This window comes from Tursiops truncatus, chromosome 12, assembly GCF_011762595.2.
Source record: "Tursiops truncatus isolate mTurTru1 chromosome 12, mTurTru1.mat.Y, whole genome shotgun sequence".
Taxonomy (NCBI): Eukaryota; Metazoa; Chordata; class Mammalia; order Artiodactyla; family Delphinidae; genus Tursiops; species Tursiops truncatus.
In genome coordinates, this window is record NC_047045.1 from 65029589 (window position 1) to 65046416 (window position 16828).

The 16828-nt window shown below is 44.6% G+C and overlaps 1 long non-coding RNA gene across 1 annotated transcript; it reads left to right on the plus strand.

The window, feature by feature from the left end:
• Positions 1–5019: 5019 nt before the first annotated feature.
• Positions 5020–7112, plus strand: LOC141276102 (uncharacterized). The gene is made up of 3 exons (XR_012325048.1): positions 5020–5255; positions 5348–5362; positions 6993–7112. It is a non-coding gene; the product is annotated as an uncharacterized lncRNA (long non-coding RNA).
• The last annotated feature ends 9716 nt before the right edge of the window (positions 7113–16828 follow it).

Consider the following 16828-nt stretch of genomic DNA (forward strand, 5'->3'; position numbering starts at 1 on the left):
GCTTTCTCTCTCTCTTTTTAAAACTCTGCTGAGCATCATGCATACATCTTCATTAAGATGTCTTCCGTGAGCTTAAATCTTTTCCCTGTAAGTTCAGAACTAATTCAGAACTCACCCCAGTGGATGAGCAATTTAAATTGCTACTTACAACATGCATTCCTTTGCAGTTGTCTGCTCTGAGTTTCGTCTGCCTGTTTTGCCCAGTTACCGAGTTTGGATTCTGTGTTTCTCACATCCATCTGTATAGACTTAGAGAACCAAAATAGTTTTGTTTAGTCAGCAAATTTCAGCACCTCATTATTTAGTCCATTTTTAAGGGTGTGAATAAATATCCTGGAGGACAGTACTCTTGTTCCGATTGCTGACACCCCACCATTAACTCTTTTCCATGCTGAGAGCTGGTCATTTATTCTCCTTCTATCATTTAACTCACTTTTAACCCATGATTGACAGATCTTTACCTCCTGCCTTGTGGTTGGCAAGTTTCCTTAATAGTCTCTTGTGTAGGATTTCATCAAAAGCCCTTTGAGAGCCTAAATAAATTACATCCTCTAGCTTTCCTTTACCCACTATTATGTTGCCTCCATAAAATTTTGCATTAAACATACCAAAGGCACATAAGTAAAACAACAAATTCTAAGTGTTCTAAAAACCTCTTTTCCCCCTTTTGGATATGTCCCTTTCTCATAGCATCTAATGCTGCCTTTTTTTTTTTTTCTTTCCCTTAATAATAACTTTTTCTTTGTATCACCCCCACCGAACCTCTGCAAACCAAAGACATAGTCCTACCTCATGTTAATGTTGTTTAGAGCTACTTTACAAAGTAAAAACATCCCACTGCATGGCCCCTTCAGAACTGTAAGAATCATGGCTTGCTCACTCACTCGTTCATGAACTTGTCAGAAATTTCAAGAAAACAATTATTCTCTTTGGTAGTTAGCATTCCAATATTTTGGTTTTAGGGGCATGACCACTTGTCAGGACTTTCTTCTGTAAAGATACTTACTTGGGCTATATTGACCCGCTTCCAATAATTCCTCACCTTACACACAAATTTTTTTTTTTTTTTTGAATTAAAGAAAGGAGATTGGAAAGTGTGCAATAAGTAGTCCATCAAAAGCTCTCCTTTGTTAAAGCTCGAAGTCTGACCCTGACAATGTTTGCCAGCAGTGGCTGTTCCTCATTTTGATGAGAACTTGAAGGTGTGGTGCGGAGGGCGAGCCCGGGGAATGGTGGGGTGGGGAGGCTACATGCTGGCATTTGCGTTTACATATCTTTTGAGCCTCACAACAACCTTATGAGTCCTGTAAGGCAAGTATCATTATTATAAAATTGTAGAATAAATTAACACATAGGAGGTACATTATTTGCCCAAGGTTGTGGGCCACTAGACTAGAATTAAGTTTTCAGACTAGAACATAAGTTTTCAGATCCTTCATCCAAAATCCCTTCTATGCTGCCATAGTGATCTCTTCTATTCCTTTGAGTTGAATATGCAAGAGATTTAAGCCATTTTACAAATTACTTGTAGCTGCTTATATACTATTTATTTCAAAGTCTTCTCCGGAGTCATGCAGTTCCAAATGCGGAGGGGACATATCCTTGCCCTCTTATATCTTGTATCTGCCAAATCTTACCATTTCGAAGTGAAGGGCATTTTCATTTTGGATTAATATTAAAATGACATAAAAAAGCATTTTGCTCTCTGATGTAAGGTTTTCTCCAGTGTTCAACAAACATTTTATCATTTCTTTCCTATAAAAAAAAGTCCCCCTTATTTAAATTGTCACAGCTTGGGAGCCCTGCCTGGAATACATAATAATTGCTTGTAACACTTAAAATGAAAACAAATTTACCAAGGATGGTGGAACGACAACAAAGAGCAAGAAAAATATAAGTACATGGAAATAGTCTCTCCTACACAGATATTTTCGGCACTAAGTATTTATTTATTTATTTACTTATTTTGTGGTACGCGGGCCTCTCACTGTCGTGGCCTCTCCCGTTGCGGAGCACAGGCTCCGGACGCGCAGGCTCAGCGGCCATGGCTCATGGGCCCAGCCGCTCCGCGGCATGTGGGATCTTCCCGGATCGGGGCACGAACCCGTGTCCCCTGCATCGACAGGTGGACTGTCAACCACTGCGCCACCAGGGAAGCCCAGCACTAAGTATTTTTATTGAAATTATTGTTTCGTGTTCTCCTACCTCCTCTTCATCTGGATTTTTTTGGGTGGAAAGGGCTTTAAAAATCTAAAGATCTGAAGAGAGACAGACATGAGTCTTTAGAATTGTTATTTGATTTCTTGGGTTTAGCAGAAAATGATGAAGTAATACTGAATCTGAGCAGAACACTGATTGACAGGTAGCAGGAGAACAAGCCTTCTCAGCCTTGGTACCATTGACATTTGGGACTGGATACAGTTTTGTAAGGTGGAGGGCTGTCCTGTGTATTGTGGGGTGTTTCACAGCATCCCTGGCCTCTATGCACTAGACGCCAGCAGTACCCCCCGCCCCTCTCCCGTTGTGACAACAAATAATGTCTTCAGACATTGCCCAAAGTCTCCTGACTTAGAGAGGACTTTCAGGACTCTAGTAGGGGCTTTGACAAATCTCCCACTCCCTCCTGTGAGCAATCTCTTCCCATCCAGGTACAGACTGGTTTTGCTCCCTGAAAATAAATTTACCTCCAGTGAGGCCTGCTTGCTTACCCAGACTCTGCTTACATTTTTTGCCCAGTGATTCTGAAAGATCCACTTACTCTCTTGTGCTAAAACTAGCTAGAGTTGACAAAAACATTTTGAGAGCTTCTCTATTGGTTGGGTGGAACTCATGATATTTCCTGAAAATTCCATGCTCCTCTCTGGTCTTACCCTGTTACTCCTCTCTTTTTCCACCCAGTGTGAAAACTGATAAAATGAGAATCCGACTAGGAATTCACTGACCTTGGGCGAGACAGTCCCTCCCTGTTCTCGGCTTTTGATTTCTCAACCACGCTTTGACATAGTTAGGCTAGATAACACGTCTTCATGGCCTTTCAGCTCTAGAATATTATTGTCTGAACATTTAAAATTTTTTTGGCCTCTTGAGTCTGCCGATTCAGACTTTAGAAGCAACCCCTATTCCCTCAATGACACCAATTAAGAAACCTATTTTTGCAAAAATGTTTGTTTGGAGTTGTTTATCCACTTTATTTCATCTATACCCTTTTTCCTCCAGAGCCTAACTTTTATTGACCCATAATGAGAATTTAGACACTCATTTGCTATAATGATTACATCAAGAAGTTTTGAGTTCAGTCACATCTTGTAAGACTACATTGTGGACTGAGATTATAGCAGCAAAGTGTGGGAATGAAAACCACATTTCACATAGATTAGGGAGAACAGGTTATTCAAAGCAAACAGCTGGAAAACCTGTTGAAAAAAAGTACTTTAAAAAAAATAAATTAAGTAACTGCTACTGGATTTATCTGGATATAGGCATTTCAGAACTTACGAAAATCTGATTCATTCCTTCAAATGCATGCAACCTTTTGCTGCTGCTCTTACAACACTGCTGGTGTTTACTCTTGGGAAGTAAGAGTGTCTGACTTTCCCCAGACATCCCTGGCACTGCAGGCAATGGTGAGGTTAAGGTGGGGAAGGCCTCCCTGCCTCCCACTTGCTGGTTGTGTGACCTTCGGCAAGTCACGTTCCCCTCTCTGGGCTTCAGTTTCTTGGCTTCTGAAACTAGGGAGTTGAATTTGATTTCTAAGTTCTCTTATAGATCTAAAACCTAATGAGTGAAATCAGAAATGTTGGTTTGGAGCAGGGTTTTGGAACACAAACTTCTTCAGCAGGGCTGGAAAGCAGGATCCCAGGGAGACTGGCTCCCCCAGAATGGCAAACCGTGACTCTTCCCACCCCGAAGGGAGAGGTGGGCTCCCTCCCTTTGTTGAGGTTTCTGGAGGGCTGCACCCAACAACCAGCTCCCTGCCCCCCAGCACAGTGCCTGTTGATAAAAGGCAGCAGTTCTAGGAAAATGGGTGGGAGCCTGCTGAGAAAAATGAATCGACAGCCCCAGGGGGAGAAAGAGGAAGACCTGTGGGGGCATTGGACATTCTTCTAATCAGGGAGCAAAAAGGAGGTGTTATCAGTGCTCTGTTAGCTTGCCCTACCCGAGGGGGAGGAGGAGAAGATGGCGTGAACCAGGGGTGACTGAAGTGTCCTCCCTGCAAAGATTCACAGTGAAACACGCTGCGGCGCCATTCAGAAAGCAAAATTGCAGCTCCTGAAGATCTGCCTAAGCCCAGAGCAATCTCAAGTTCCTCGTGATCACAAAGCCCTGACTGAAAGGCTGCAGCCGCCTGGTTTTCCTAGGAATGTTTGTTAAGGAAATGGCTGAGAGAAATTTGTTCCATCCGTCTCTCTTGAATGGTACACTGGTAATGGGAATGTGCCTTGCATCATGAGCACATTATATATTCACTCATTAACGTATATTTACTGAGTCATTATTACGTGCCAGGCACTGTGCTGCATGATTGGGGTGTATCAGTAAACCAACTGCTTAATATCCCTGCCCTCAGGGAGCATACTGCCTAGCAGGAGAGACAGATGACACACAATAAAGATAAGTAAGTTAAACTGCATGTTAGGTGATAGAACCAAGGAATAAAAGTAAATGAAAAGAAAAGATGCCGTTTATTTAATCTTCCTCCTTTGCTTTTCCTCTACCTCTAGCGTTCATAATATCCCCCAATATCTTCCCTCACTACAATTTCTTGTTCTTTGGTTATTTTTTCACTACCAGCATGACTGGAGTATTATTTGAAACTAATTTCATACAATAGCATAACAATGTTATCAGTTGATGTTAAAATGCCCTGTACCTGTTCAGTGACACAGTTTCTAAATTTTCACTTCAATACTTCTGTGAGGTAGACAGAGTGGGTATTTTCACCCCCATTTTACAGATGAGGAAACTGAGGTTAAAAGACTCAGTTTCAGAGCTTGGTGTCATGACTTTTTCTCGGTATTCTTCTGTAGACTTTTGTAGGAAATATTTTTTGTCATTTTTCTCTGTAGGAAAAAGTGTTCGAAATTTCAAACAACTGACTTCAAACAATTATTTGGAACAAACCTGGTTGTTCATTGGGAACTTCTTATATGGTGATTACTTTAGGTGGATGAATACATGTATGCGTTTGATGGTCACCACTGTGCTTCCTGATATCAGGGTAATCCCAGAGGCCACAAGATTTCCTTAGAGAGCTGGTGAGCTGCCCCGCCCGTGACGGTGGGGGGATTTTTTTTCCACAGCCTAAAATTGGTGATGTGCAAAATCTTTTTTTTTTGTTCTTCCCTAGGCTCTAGTGATATCAGTGAGTATTACCAAACTCTGCTCCAATTCTTGTTGTCTGTCTTCTGAGGTTTAACATCTACTGCATCTTCTGGAAATGGGTCATATCCTTGGATGTAATCCAGATAAGACTTCTTAAGAGTACAAATGGGACACACGCACACACATAGGATTTCCTGAAGTCCCTGGGGAATTTGCCTGCATACATGTACCTTCAAAAGTTATAATTTGACAGGCTATAAAGGTGAAAGTCTTATTTCTGAATTCTTTTGCTTTGTTCCTCCTCCCCCTCATCAGTTCCCCTACCTCTGCACAGGGCATTTTTCTTCCTGCCATCGGAATTTATGGTAAAGTTTTCATTTCCAGACTGAAAGCTCTTGGGTCCCTTTTCATCAGTTGCTACATGCTCAGCGCCCACGGTCTAATTTCAGTATTAGTACAACCAGAACATATTAAAAATATTAAGGGAGGTAAATTTACTTCTGCTGCTGTTGCAAAAGAATATGATTATGTAATGCGTTCTAACACCAACTGTAAATGACGTTTGTTTTATACCATATCCTCAATAATCTGGAACACTGCTCTTACCAGTAATGTGAAAAACTGGGAGATTTCTAGCTTCATGTCTTTACCACCCTCTGCTCTTTTTTAGAATATACTTCTATTTCATTAAATACAACAGGTTAAAAGTAGGCAGTGTGGTTCCTTGGAGGGAATATGGGATTTCATTTAAGGGAGTCTTGGATTTGGAACCTGACATGCTGTTTTATTAGTGTGTGACTTTGAACTATTTAGTTTACTTTTCTGAAAATAAATTCTTTTTTTTCTGTAAAATGGAGGAAAATTTCCTCTTACAACTTTTTTAGGGATTAAAAAGGGATAACAAAGAAAATGCCTGGCATTTAGATAGAACATACTCAGAAAAATGTCAGTTTCCGTCTTTTTTTTTTCTACCCTCTCCCTCTTAGTTCAGTAAAAAAGCTTTCTTGGGAATGAAGTTTTTATGTGACAGGTTTATTTGTCCATTAGGACTTCATACATTATGAATGCGTTTGCAGTGCATCTTGGAAGTGTCGGCTCCCCACGTGTGGTGTGGTGGGAAACGTATTCTCTTTACCACTGCGTTGAATACAAGACACACTTATTTAAACTGGTGGCTGAAAGTGACAGAACCTGCCTTGAGGCTGATCTCTTTCAGTGTTGTGGTGTGACTGTTTCCCCTTTAAAATCCGCTGGTTTGGGAATTAGGTGATCAGCTAGGCTCACCTAACTTGCAAATGTGCTGGAGAAACAACAGATACTCTTCTGGCTTCATCTTTCATGAATCTCTTCTTCAGTCTGGGCTGCTGTGCCAGAAATTTCTTTGCGATCACCACCACAGAGCGAGTTTCTGGCCAGTGACACAGATGTTGGTCAAGTGCTTCTCTCTTAATTCGATGGCTGGGAAGAGCACACTGACTTCCTCACTGAGGAGACGAAGCCATAGTTTGGAAAACTAGGGACAATTTGAGAAAGTATAATGGTCCCACCAAGACAAGATCCCACATCATTGTTCTGAATCAGGTGGAGAGGACAGTACTTGATATCGCTAGACAAGAGCTTCTCCAGCTGACAGATACAAATGACTCTTCTTATTCTTGTAATCTGAGCAGTCAGCACCTGCTCCAGAACAAGGGCTCCGGCATCAGAGAACACTCCAAAACCGCATCTCATACTCCACACGTTACCTCCTTAATGAAATGAAGAACGGCTCTGCGAAAGAAAACAGAGGTGAGGAAAGCTCACGAATGATTAGGAAAAGTAAGGTGGGAGTCAGATTCAACACGCTGTACTGTCAAAAACATAATAAGAAGCAGCTCCATTAATTTGGTGTGCATAACTAGGTGAATATACTCTTAGGACTTAAATCACAAGTGAAGTGGAAATTGCCCAAAGAAGTTAATAATTTCTTGATAGAGCCTTTTATAAATAATCATGATTTGTCTCTGCTGGTTATTTTATGTTTAAACTGTCATCAAAATAGTTTCCATTTTAGCAACAAGGCATGGGATTGTGTTTTTATGATATATAAGAAAAAGCTAAGTACTTAATGACATCCCCTTAGAATTATTCCTTAAATTCCATTTGCATTAAAAATACATGGAGGAAACCCAGTAAAGCAAACAAAAACCAAACAGAAACAAAATCAAAAATAATTGTGAGGACTTGTGCCTTGCAGTGATAATAATGACCCTTTTACATAGAAGGTTAGCTTTCCATGTGTCATGAACAGGTGAGAGAAAATCTCTAAGACGAAAGATGATCTGGTCTGATAGGCCTACAAAGCCGTAGAAGGTTTTTGTTTTCATCACCTTCATCACATCCCCTTTTTTCATCCCATCAAAGGTCTTCCTCTACTTCACGCTCAGTGAGCTGGGTACAGCAAAGCGTGTGAACTTCCCTGGACAGGAGGTGAGAGAACGCCATAGCGTTATCCAGGTGCCTTTGGGCCCAGAGGTACCACCCTTGGCCTCTAAATCTAATGGAATGTGTCCAGCAGGGGTGGATGGATCCCCTACAATGGAGAATCACTGCTGTGGAGAGTATATATACGCTCAGGAATAAGTACTTGCTGGATACATGACTGGCCAGTTGTCGATTTGCACGTGTGGTTATTTCTTCAAGTGGCAAAAAAGGAAAAAAGTACATATGCAAAGATACTCATTTCAGCTCTCTGCCTGGCTCCAATTCATTTTCGACAGCCATTCAAAAGCCTTTCCTTTGAAAAGCAGATCTGTTCGAAAGGCCCCGGGAGTCCAGGCCAATCTTGCTGGATGTTCAAGCCATCCCCACTCCCCAACCCCGCCTCGGCTCAGCAGCTGCCACAGCCAGGCTGAGCCCAGCTCCCCGCCACACCCTGCTCTTCTCTCTCTGAGCTGCCTCTGTTTACGCTGGGCCTGGAGAGCCCTCCTCCTCTCAAGATCCTGCTGTCTTTCCAAGACCCAGAAGGGATGACCCCTCTGCTGGGAGGAAACTCATGGCAGCCCTGGAGATGAGAGCTATCTGCTCCTGCTGCCTTTTCCTTGTAGTTAGCTTTTGGCACTTTCCATACTAAGGCTTGTATTTCAGTTACCTGCCAGCCTCTCCCACCACGTACAAACTCCTCAAGGGCCAGGACTTGTCTTATTCATCTTTGTGAGGGAGTGCCGCAGGCACCGGGGGAGTTTTTCAGCATGGGCACGGCAAGGTAAATGCTGGCTGATATGCCTTTTCCTCTTTATTTAGATTTTGGTGATTCACAGTGTGAAAATTGGAGTTAGTCTTTTAATGTTCAAACTCCTTGCTACTCTTGAGTTTTTGCTGAGGTATCATATTGTATCCTGGTCTCAGCTTCCAAAAAGTGTTTATGCTTCTTTCCTATAAGAATTTAGGCCCTAGAAGCTTGGGCAGTATTGTGTCTTTCATTTCAAATCCTGTCCATCAGATTGTATGTTCCACATTGGCTTTTCCTTTACAGCCAAAACTAATCCTCAGTGTGTTCAGATTCAGTGTTGAGCTAGTAAGAAGGGCCCCCTTTGTGCAGTAGGCCCTGGACTGGAGTCCAGATTTGTCACCGCTCAGGACTGGCCTTTTGGTTGGTGCCTGGAGAGGGTGGCTGCCCCTGCCAGCCGAGGACCTGCCAGAGAACTTGCCAGGGGAAGTGTTTGCTCTTCTTAGGATTTTTACGAATGGATTTTTATATGGTTCAGAGTGGATCAGTAATTTTCCACAGCCAGAGTGTCTCTGCCAGATGGGTAGTTTCCCTTAGGTTGGTAGAATGCCTTCTGATAAGATTCAAGTGCAGATAAATTGTTTATTCATTATGGACCTTTGGGTCCCAGCCACAGAAGAGGAGAGGGGGCCTAGGGTGCAGCAGAGACCTCGAGAGAGCTGAAGAATCCGGAGAGATAGATGAAAGCAGGGTTCTAACCAATAAGATACTCAAGCAACACCCTGGGACCTTTGGTTACTATACATACTAATGTTCTAATTCATATTATGAAGGAATGTGTGTTCACTGAAAACCTGTCTATCTACTGAGGTCAGGGTGACCTTGTTGGTGTACTTCCTAGCAGAGTAATACGTCTTAAAGATAACAAATATACATACATACATAATTATAGCTCAGGTTTTTTGAGCTCTTTCCAGGTAAGATGCTTTCTGCTTTACGTTAGAGATGCCATTCAGTCTTCACGACAACCCTTAGGTGATAAATATAATTACCTCCACTTTATAAATAGCCAAAACGAGGCTTAAGGAGGTTCCATATCTTACTTGCATACCAAAATTTTAACTGATGCTTTCTCCAAGTTGCCCTTTTTCCTTTGTTTTGCCCAAGACTGGAAGAAATGAAGCAGATCAACCGTTTTTATTTCCCCCGTTGACCAAGGACAAGGGTGTTTAAGAGGTTTGCTAGAGAAAAACGTATCAGTTGGGAGGGTGATGTGGGAGGGTGAGCAACGGATATTTTCTCTAAGTAGGAGCTGACATTTTAGGATGCGAAAGATACAAATTACGTTGACAGTAATTCCCCCCTATGTCCATATCTGTATCAACTCTTTGCTCTTGATCATTAGCTGACTGGTCCAGAAATACTTGACCCAAGCTCTCTCTTGTGAGTGCTGAATAAACTCATAGCACGCAAGAGGGTTGGTTTTAAACTGCCTGCTCCTGAGACTTTGATAGGTATCTATTTCTCTCCCTATGTGGATGCCTTGTACTTCTGGTGTTTACAGATCCTTAGCTGGGCTGGGAGTACACTGACAGGCATCCATATGTCATCTGGGCAAGGCATGTACAGCTCTGCTATTTTGATCTTTCTTTTGCCTTGAATTCAAAGTCTGCAGGAAGAGGCAGAAATCTATTCCATCTTTGTGGGTTGTGGGGTGGACCCAGAGGCCATAGTCTCCTAAACTTATTCTTGTTACTATTATACTTGCTCAGCAACCACCAGCTCCCCTTTCCTATCTGCTGTTATCCAGTCCTGAAATTGAAAGGGGTGGGTAGTGAGGCTGAAAGCAATAGATGGCTCTGACCAAAGGTTGCAGGGTGGGGCTGTTCTCTCCACTGCTCCTTGTTGGGTATGAAAGGAGGAAGAGGAAGGCCAGTACACTGCAGGAGAGAGTATGTCCATAAGGAGTGTGGCAGGGGGAGGGGGAAACTCTAAGTACAGAAAAGCTCACCTCTGCCTTTGGAAAACTGAATAAACACCTGAGAATAAAGAAGAGATGATTAGTCAGAAACACCTTGTAAAAATATATGCTCATGATGGGCTTCCCTGGTGGCGCAGTGGTTGAGAGTCCGCCTGCCGATGCAGGGGACGCGGGTTCGTGCCCCGGTCCAGGAAGATCCCACATGCCGCGGAGCAGCTAGGCCCGTGAGCCATGGCCGCTGAGCCTGCGCGTCCGGAGCCTGTGCTCTGCAACGGGAGAGGCCACAACAGTGAGAGGCCCACATACCGCAAAAAAAAAAAAAAAAAAAAAAAAAAATCTGCTCATGAAAAGTAGGTCTCTGAAATGTAAATGCCCTGAAAATCTGCAAGTCTGGAAGATAAACTTCCCGAGTTTCTCACCCTTAAAAATGCACACTGGAGCTAGGAGCAGGTTCAGGAAAAAGTTTGCAAAAGCTGGAAAAAGAGTAGAAATGACCTCCTGGTAAATTAGATATGATGATTTCACCAGAGAATATAAGAAAAATTGAAGGAAACACGAATAGTGCAGAACACCTGTGATATTGTAATTAAGAGCAATAAATAATATAGATTTTGAAATGATAAATTATGACGTCAAATTGGTGGATATAGGAAGACTTACAAGACTAGGAATTGAGTCCAGCCAAGCAGATGTTAAATGTTTAGAATTTAGGAAAGCACTCAGGGTGAGCTCTCAAAACATTTTACTTGCAAAATTAGTTCAGATTGATTTGGATATGAACATGCTGGAAATCAGACAACAAACATGGGCTCTGGAGAGATACAAGGCACCCAATAGCAGAAAGGGAGATAGGAGGAGGAAGAAATCGTTTTTTATGTATTTGATTTCTCTAGGAAATAAGTTTTATATATAGGAAATAATTTTATATATATATATATCTCTTCATAACTATAAGGAGCTGATTAGTTTGTTTTTTTTTTAAACTGTGAGGGCATAAAATAAAACAGAAATAAGGATATGCCAAGAAAAATAAATAAGCATATTAGATTCTATTAAAAAAAAAACAATCTGGGAATTTCTTGGCGGTCTAGTGGTTAGTACTGTGTGCTTCCATTGCAGGGGACACGGGTTCAATCCCTGGTCAGGAAACTAAGATCCTGCAAGCCATACAGAGTGGCCAAAAAAAAAAACCAAATCTGAATCTTTTCCACATGGAAGAGAATTATGGGATGCAGTGAAGTAATCCTAACCACTCATTCGTTCCACGAGCACATGTTCCCCATCTCCTTTAGGCTGGGCACTGTTCTGGTACTGGGTGAAGGCAAACACAGCCCCTGCCCTGGGTACAGATCAACTAAACTTGGTGTTGAGGGAACCTCAGGAGGGTGGCCTGGAGGGTCCAGGGAGGGACTCCTAGAGTTGGTGGGAATTGAATTGAGTCTTAAGTTATAATAACTGCTCATGCTGTATAATATTTTGTATTTTAGAAGGTACCCACACCTACAGGACCTTATTTGGTTTTCGTTACAGCTCTGTGGCATGGTGCAGAGAGGGTTAACAATTTTGGGGTCTGTTTCATGTGATCTCTCTACCATGTTTGGCACGATTGGCCATGTCCTCCTCTTTGACATTCTCTCGTCTCCTGGCCTCTGTAAGATTTTGTGCTCGTAGTTTTCTCTCCATCTCCCTCGATGCTCCTCAGGATCTGTTGTCAGTCTTTTCTTTCAGCCCATCCCTTAAATGTCAGTGTGCCTAAAGGTGTTGTCTCCTGCTTTCCTCTGCTTCCTTTATGTGATGGTGGTAATGATTTACTAGACTCATGGCTGACACCCTCAAGAATTGGGGTGGGGTGCAGGGGGGTAGGAGGAAAGGCATTGGAGAATTTCACGGGGATGGTATGTGTAGTTGGAAAAATCTCCCGGTGTAACTCTGACAGCCCTTCTTTCTTTCTGTTTTGAGTCCCACTTACATGTATATGCTGACTGTTATATTCCTAGCCAAACTCTCTGTTGAACTCTGGATCTTCTGTCCAGTTTTCCACAGGACTTTACACTTGGCTGTTTCGCCACAACTTTCCTTAAACGTCCCAAACCAAACCTGCTAGTGCCTGCTCCCCCGCTGCGGCTGCAGCCTCTATTTCTCCCTCTCCACTCCCATTCCACACTCCACACAGCCTACTGTCAATCTCCAAGCCCTTCAAATTATAACTTTTTAAAATGTCTAGAACATTCCCACTTCTCTCTGGTCCCATTGCTGCTGCCGTAAGTCAGGATACCATCATCACTCTCCTAAATTACTGCAGTGGGCTCCTAACTTGTTTGCATGCTTCCAGTCTTAGCTCTTGATACACATTCTCCTATAGCCATTATAATAATTTTCCAGAATGATAGTCTGGCCATATGTCTCATGGCCAGTGGGTAAACCGAGAGGATGGCCTGTGAAGTTGACGCCAGGACCCTGCCTACTTGCCAGCCTCATCTCTTGCCCTTCCCACCCTGTCTTCCCCTTGAACCCTGTGCTTCAGTCATACTACACATCTTCTCCAGATGTGCGGTGCCTTCCCTCTTCTGCCTGCCCAGCCCTGGTCCCTGCTTGCCCAACTCTTCCTCCACCTGCACCTTCGAATTTCAAGTGTCCATCTGGCAAGTTTATACTGACCCACTTCCAGGCACGGGTTTGTTGTCCCCTTCCCCATTCGCCTCCATATCCCTTGGGTGTAAGTTCTCTTACACTCCCCTACTAGAGTGTAAAATCTCTTTGAGGAACAAGACAATTGATCGACATCATTTTACTCTCAGAGTCTGGAACGTACCAGACATCCAGTTAATGTTTGTTAGATAAATGACGAGTGCATAATGAACTGCTATTTCTCGGAAGAAGAAATAGAGGTTAACTCACGTGTCTAAGAGTGACACAGTGAGTCTTCTAATCTAGGATTATTTCCGATAAATCATCTATCTGTGGCTAGAGAGACCCTATAGATATAGACAAATTGGGGTTGAATCTTTATGAGATATTGTTTTCCAGGCTTTTCTATTTTTCTGTTTCACCACAGATTGGTAGTGCTCAGTGACAGCAAGGGAATGGAGAGCCAACGTGGCTCACAATCCAGGGATGACACAGGGAGAAGTGGACTGGAAATCAGGGCCTCACCGCCGGCTCTCTATGTGCTTTTCTTTCAGCACTTAGCTCCTCTCAGGCTCGGCCTCCCGCTCCATAGATATGCGGGTAGAATAGGTGGTGTTCAATATTCTGTCTAGCTCTGTAACTCTATTATACTGCATGTGTCACAGTGCCCGTTAAGCTACTTCCTCCTTTAAAAGCTCAGTGAGCAGCCAGTGAAATGTACCGGGAAGTATGGTGTGTCCTGAAGCTTGGCACAAAAATCTCTGGGCACACATCTCCTGGATGGCATGCAACCGAGGCGCATGCCTGGCTGGCCTCAGATCCAGAGGTTTCCTCCAACTCCTGGCCTTTCATCGGCAGTGAGGACTCCTAGTGCCATTAATCCCTATCTAAACACGCACCCACGTAACGGTGTGGAGGACCCTCTTGGAGGACCTAGTTCGAAGCGTGGAAAGTCCACTGGTGTCTCTCACAGCCAGCCTATCTCAAGGGTCTGGACTAGATAGTTTGTCACTATCTACAGGAAATTCCCTGATCACATCTTCTAACGAGGAAAGCATGCCTAGGCAGGGGTATATTCATTTCCATGGAGGAGTCCCTTACCCTCTTTGCCACCAGCTGCGGCTGTTTGGATTGTGTGGCATCTGTTACAAGCACAACCAAACTGTAGGCTGGTTACAAACCCGTGGCATGACCTCATACAAAAAACATTAGCTGCGGGGCTTCCCTGGTGGCGCAGTGGTTGAGAGTCCACCTGCCGATGCAGGGGACACGGGTTCGTGCCCCGGTCCGAGAAGATCCCACATGCCGCGGAGCGGCTGGGCCCGTGAGCCGTGGCCGCTGAGCCTGCACATCTGGAGCCTGTGCTCCACAACGGGAGAGGCCACAATGGTGAGAGGCCCGCGTACCACAAAACAAAAACAAAAAAATATTAGCTGCAATCAGGCTCTTGAACTGGGAAATACTGCAAGAATGGGGCAACCAACCCCATTCATTCCAGTGGTAGAAACAGTAGCTGAAAATACACAAGAGGAGCCCTGAGGTAAGGTTAGAACTATGAGAGGTCAGGGCAACCTGAAGTGATGAGGAGGCAGAAACTGGAGTTTGCAACAATTAAGAGGCTATACTTACACACAAGAGTCCCTGAGGGATGAGACAGACCATCTGGAGTAAAGAGTGAGCAGGTGAGAAAAAAGAGAACAGAGTGGACAAGGAGAGAAGGACCACTGGCGTCAAGCCCACATGTTCCTGCTGCTGTGGTCTGGAAGGCTGTCTCAGACCTGCACAATCTTCTGGTCCAATTTCACGCTCAGAAAGGTCTGGGCCAACCGCAGTTCCTGTTCTTGTTTCTGAGAGGTTCTTTCTCCAGTGTGTATCTTTCCAACAGCCACCCCTTCCTCCTTTCTTTTCAGTAACTAGAAGAGTGTAACACAGGCACCCTTAAGGTAGGACTCCTGAACTCTGACTCACTGCTCTGGCATTGGTAGGGCTTTCCTGTGTTCAAGTGTCCAGGTCACCCTTTCTCCACGTTCATGTAATGTTTTCATTTACAGCTCCTTAATTAGACAACAATTAAATTCCCATACATTGATCCTTAAGGAAATACGTAAATTGGAGTTCCATAATTTGGGGCTTATGAACCACAAGGGAAACTCTGGATGGTCTTCATGGAGGTCTACACAATCCCTGAAACTGTAATTAGTGAAAGTGAGTGTTGTGTGTGTGTGTGTGTGCGTGCATTTTTCTGAGGAGAGTTTCCATAACTTTAACCAGATTCTCAGTGATCCATAACCCCTTAAAAGTGAAGGATCACTAGTTTATCGCTAGCATAGCTGGGTTGCCAAGAGCTCAGACTCTAGAATCAGAATTGTAGCTGAAATCCCCTATGTACCACTTACCATTGGGTGGGCTTAAATATTTGCTTTACCTCTACATCTTATGTTTTTCATGCATGAAATGGGCCTAATACCAATAGTACTTACAGATAGGAGTGTTATGAGGATTAAAAGAGCTAACAGACGTAATGCGCTTGTAATAGAGCGCTGCGGTACGCAGCCCTTAGCAGTCAGCCACTGCTGCCAGCCGGTACCCGCCCCCGACGCACCCTGTTACCCGGCAAGGTTACCGGGAGACCATTAAAGCCGGAGGGTTAGAGCCACGGTAGAGGTCCTGCTCAGCCATTGGTCGGCGCCACAGGGGGCCCCTCCCCCAAGCGAGCAACTGTCAATGGGCGCTCGCTAGAGGGGCATTTTTGAGCCAACCATCAGTGCAGTGGTGGTCATTGGGTGCAGAGTGAGGTAAGTGGCAGATCCCGGCCTTCTCCCCGGGGCCCTCCAGCTCACCTGGCCTCAGGCTGGCGCGTGAGCTTGGGGGGCCCAGGGAACAGGCTGGGGGTGTGTCCTGCAGGGCTCTGGAGTCCTTGCCAAGACCGCCCACTGGCCGGGCGCAGGCCCTGAGGCCGTGGTGAACCTCTCCCCCATCCCTGCCTCCGCGACCTAATAACGGCAGCGGCAGTCTGCATGGGACACAGTCTGGGGGACCTGGCCCCCACCATTTGCGCAGCCTGAGGAGCCTGAGGACCAGCTGGGTCCTGGGCTCCTGGCTCCCTCAGCGGTGACAGCGGGGCAGGGTCTGGGGACCTGGCCCTGAGGGAGTCACCAACTGAGATCTGCCTCTTCAGTCTGGGCACTGGACGGAGGAGCCAGACTGGGTGCTGGACGCACGCTCTGGGGCAGGGTAACCGCCCCCCGCCCCCCGGCGCAGGGACCCTCTTCTCTGAGCCAGGCCTGGACCTCGAAGGGTGAAGGTTGTGCCTTGGGACCTTCCCCTTTCTTGTCAGAACAGAGAGTAACATTTGTTTGGTGGAGATTTACAGGAACATCTTTACCTGACCTTGACCTGACCTCAAGAACAAAGGATCTGACACTGAGAAGTTTGCAACAGCTACCCACGGCCTTCCCTCACCTTTCCTATAAGAAGGCTTTGCTGAAAGCTTTCAGGGAGTTTGGGGTTCTTTTTAAGGCATGAGCCAGCCGTCTCCTTGCATGGCCCTGCAATAAACATTTCTCTGTTCCAAGCTCAGGCGTTTTGGTATTGTTTGGCCTCACAGAGCGTCGGGCACACGGACTTGCGTTTCGGTAACATGCTTAGCACAGCTCCTGGCATACAGCAAATGTTTTTTTTTTTTAATT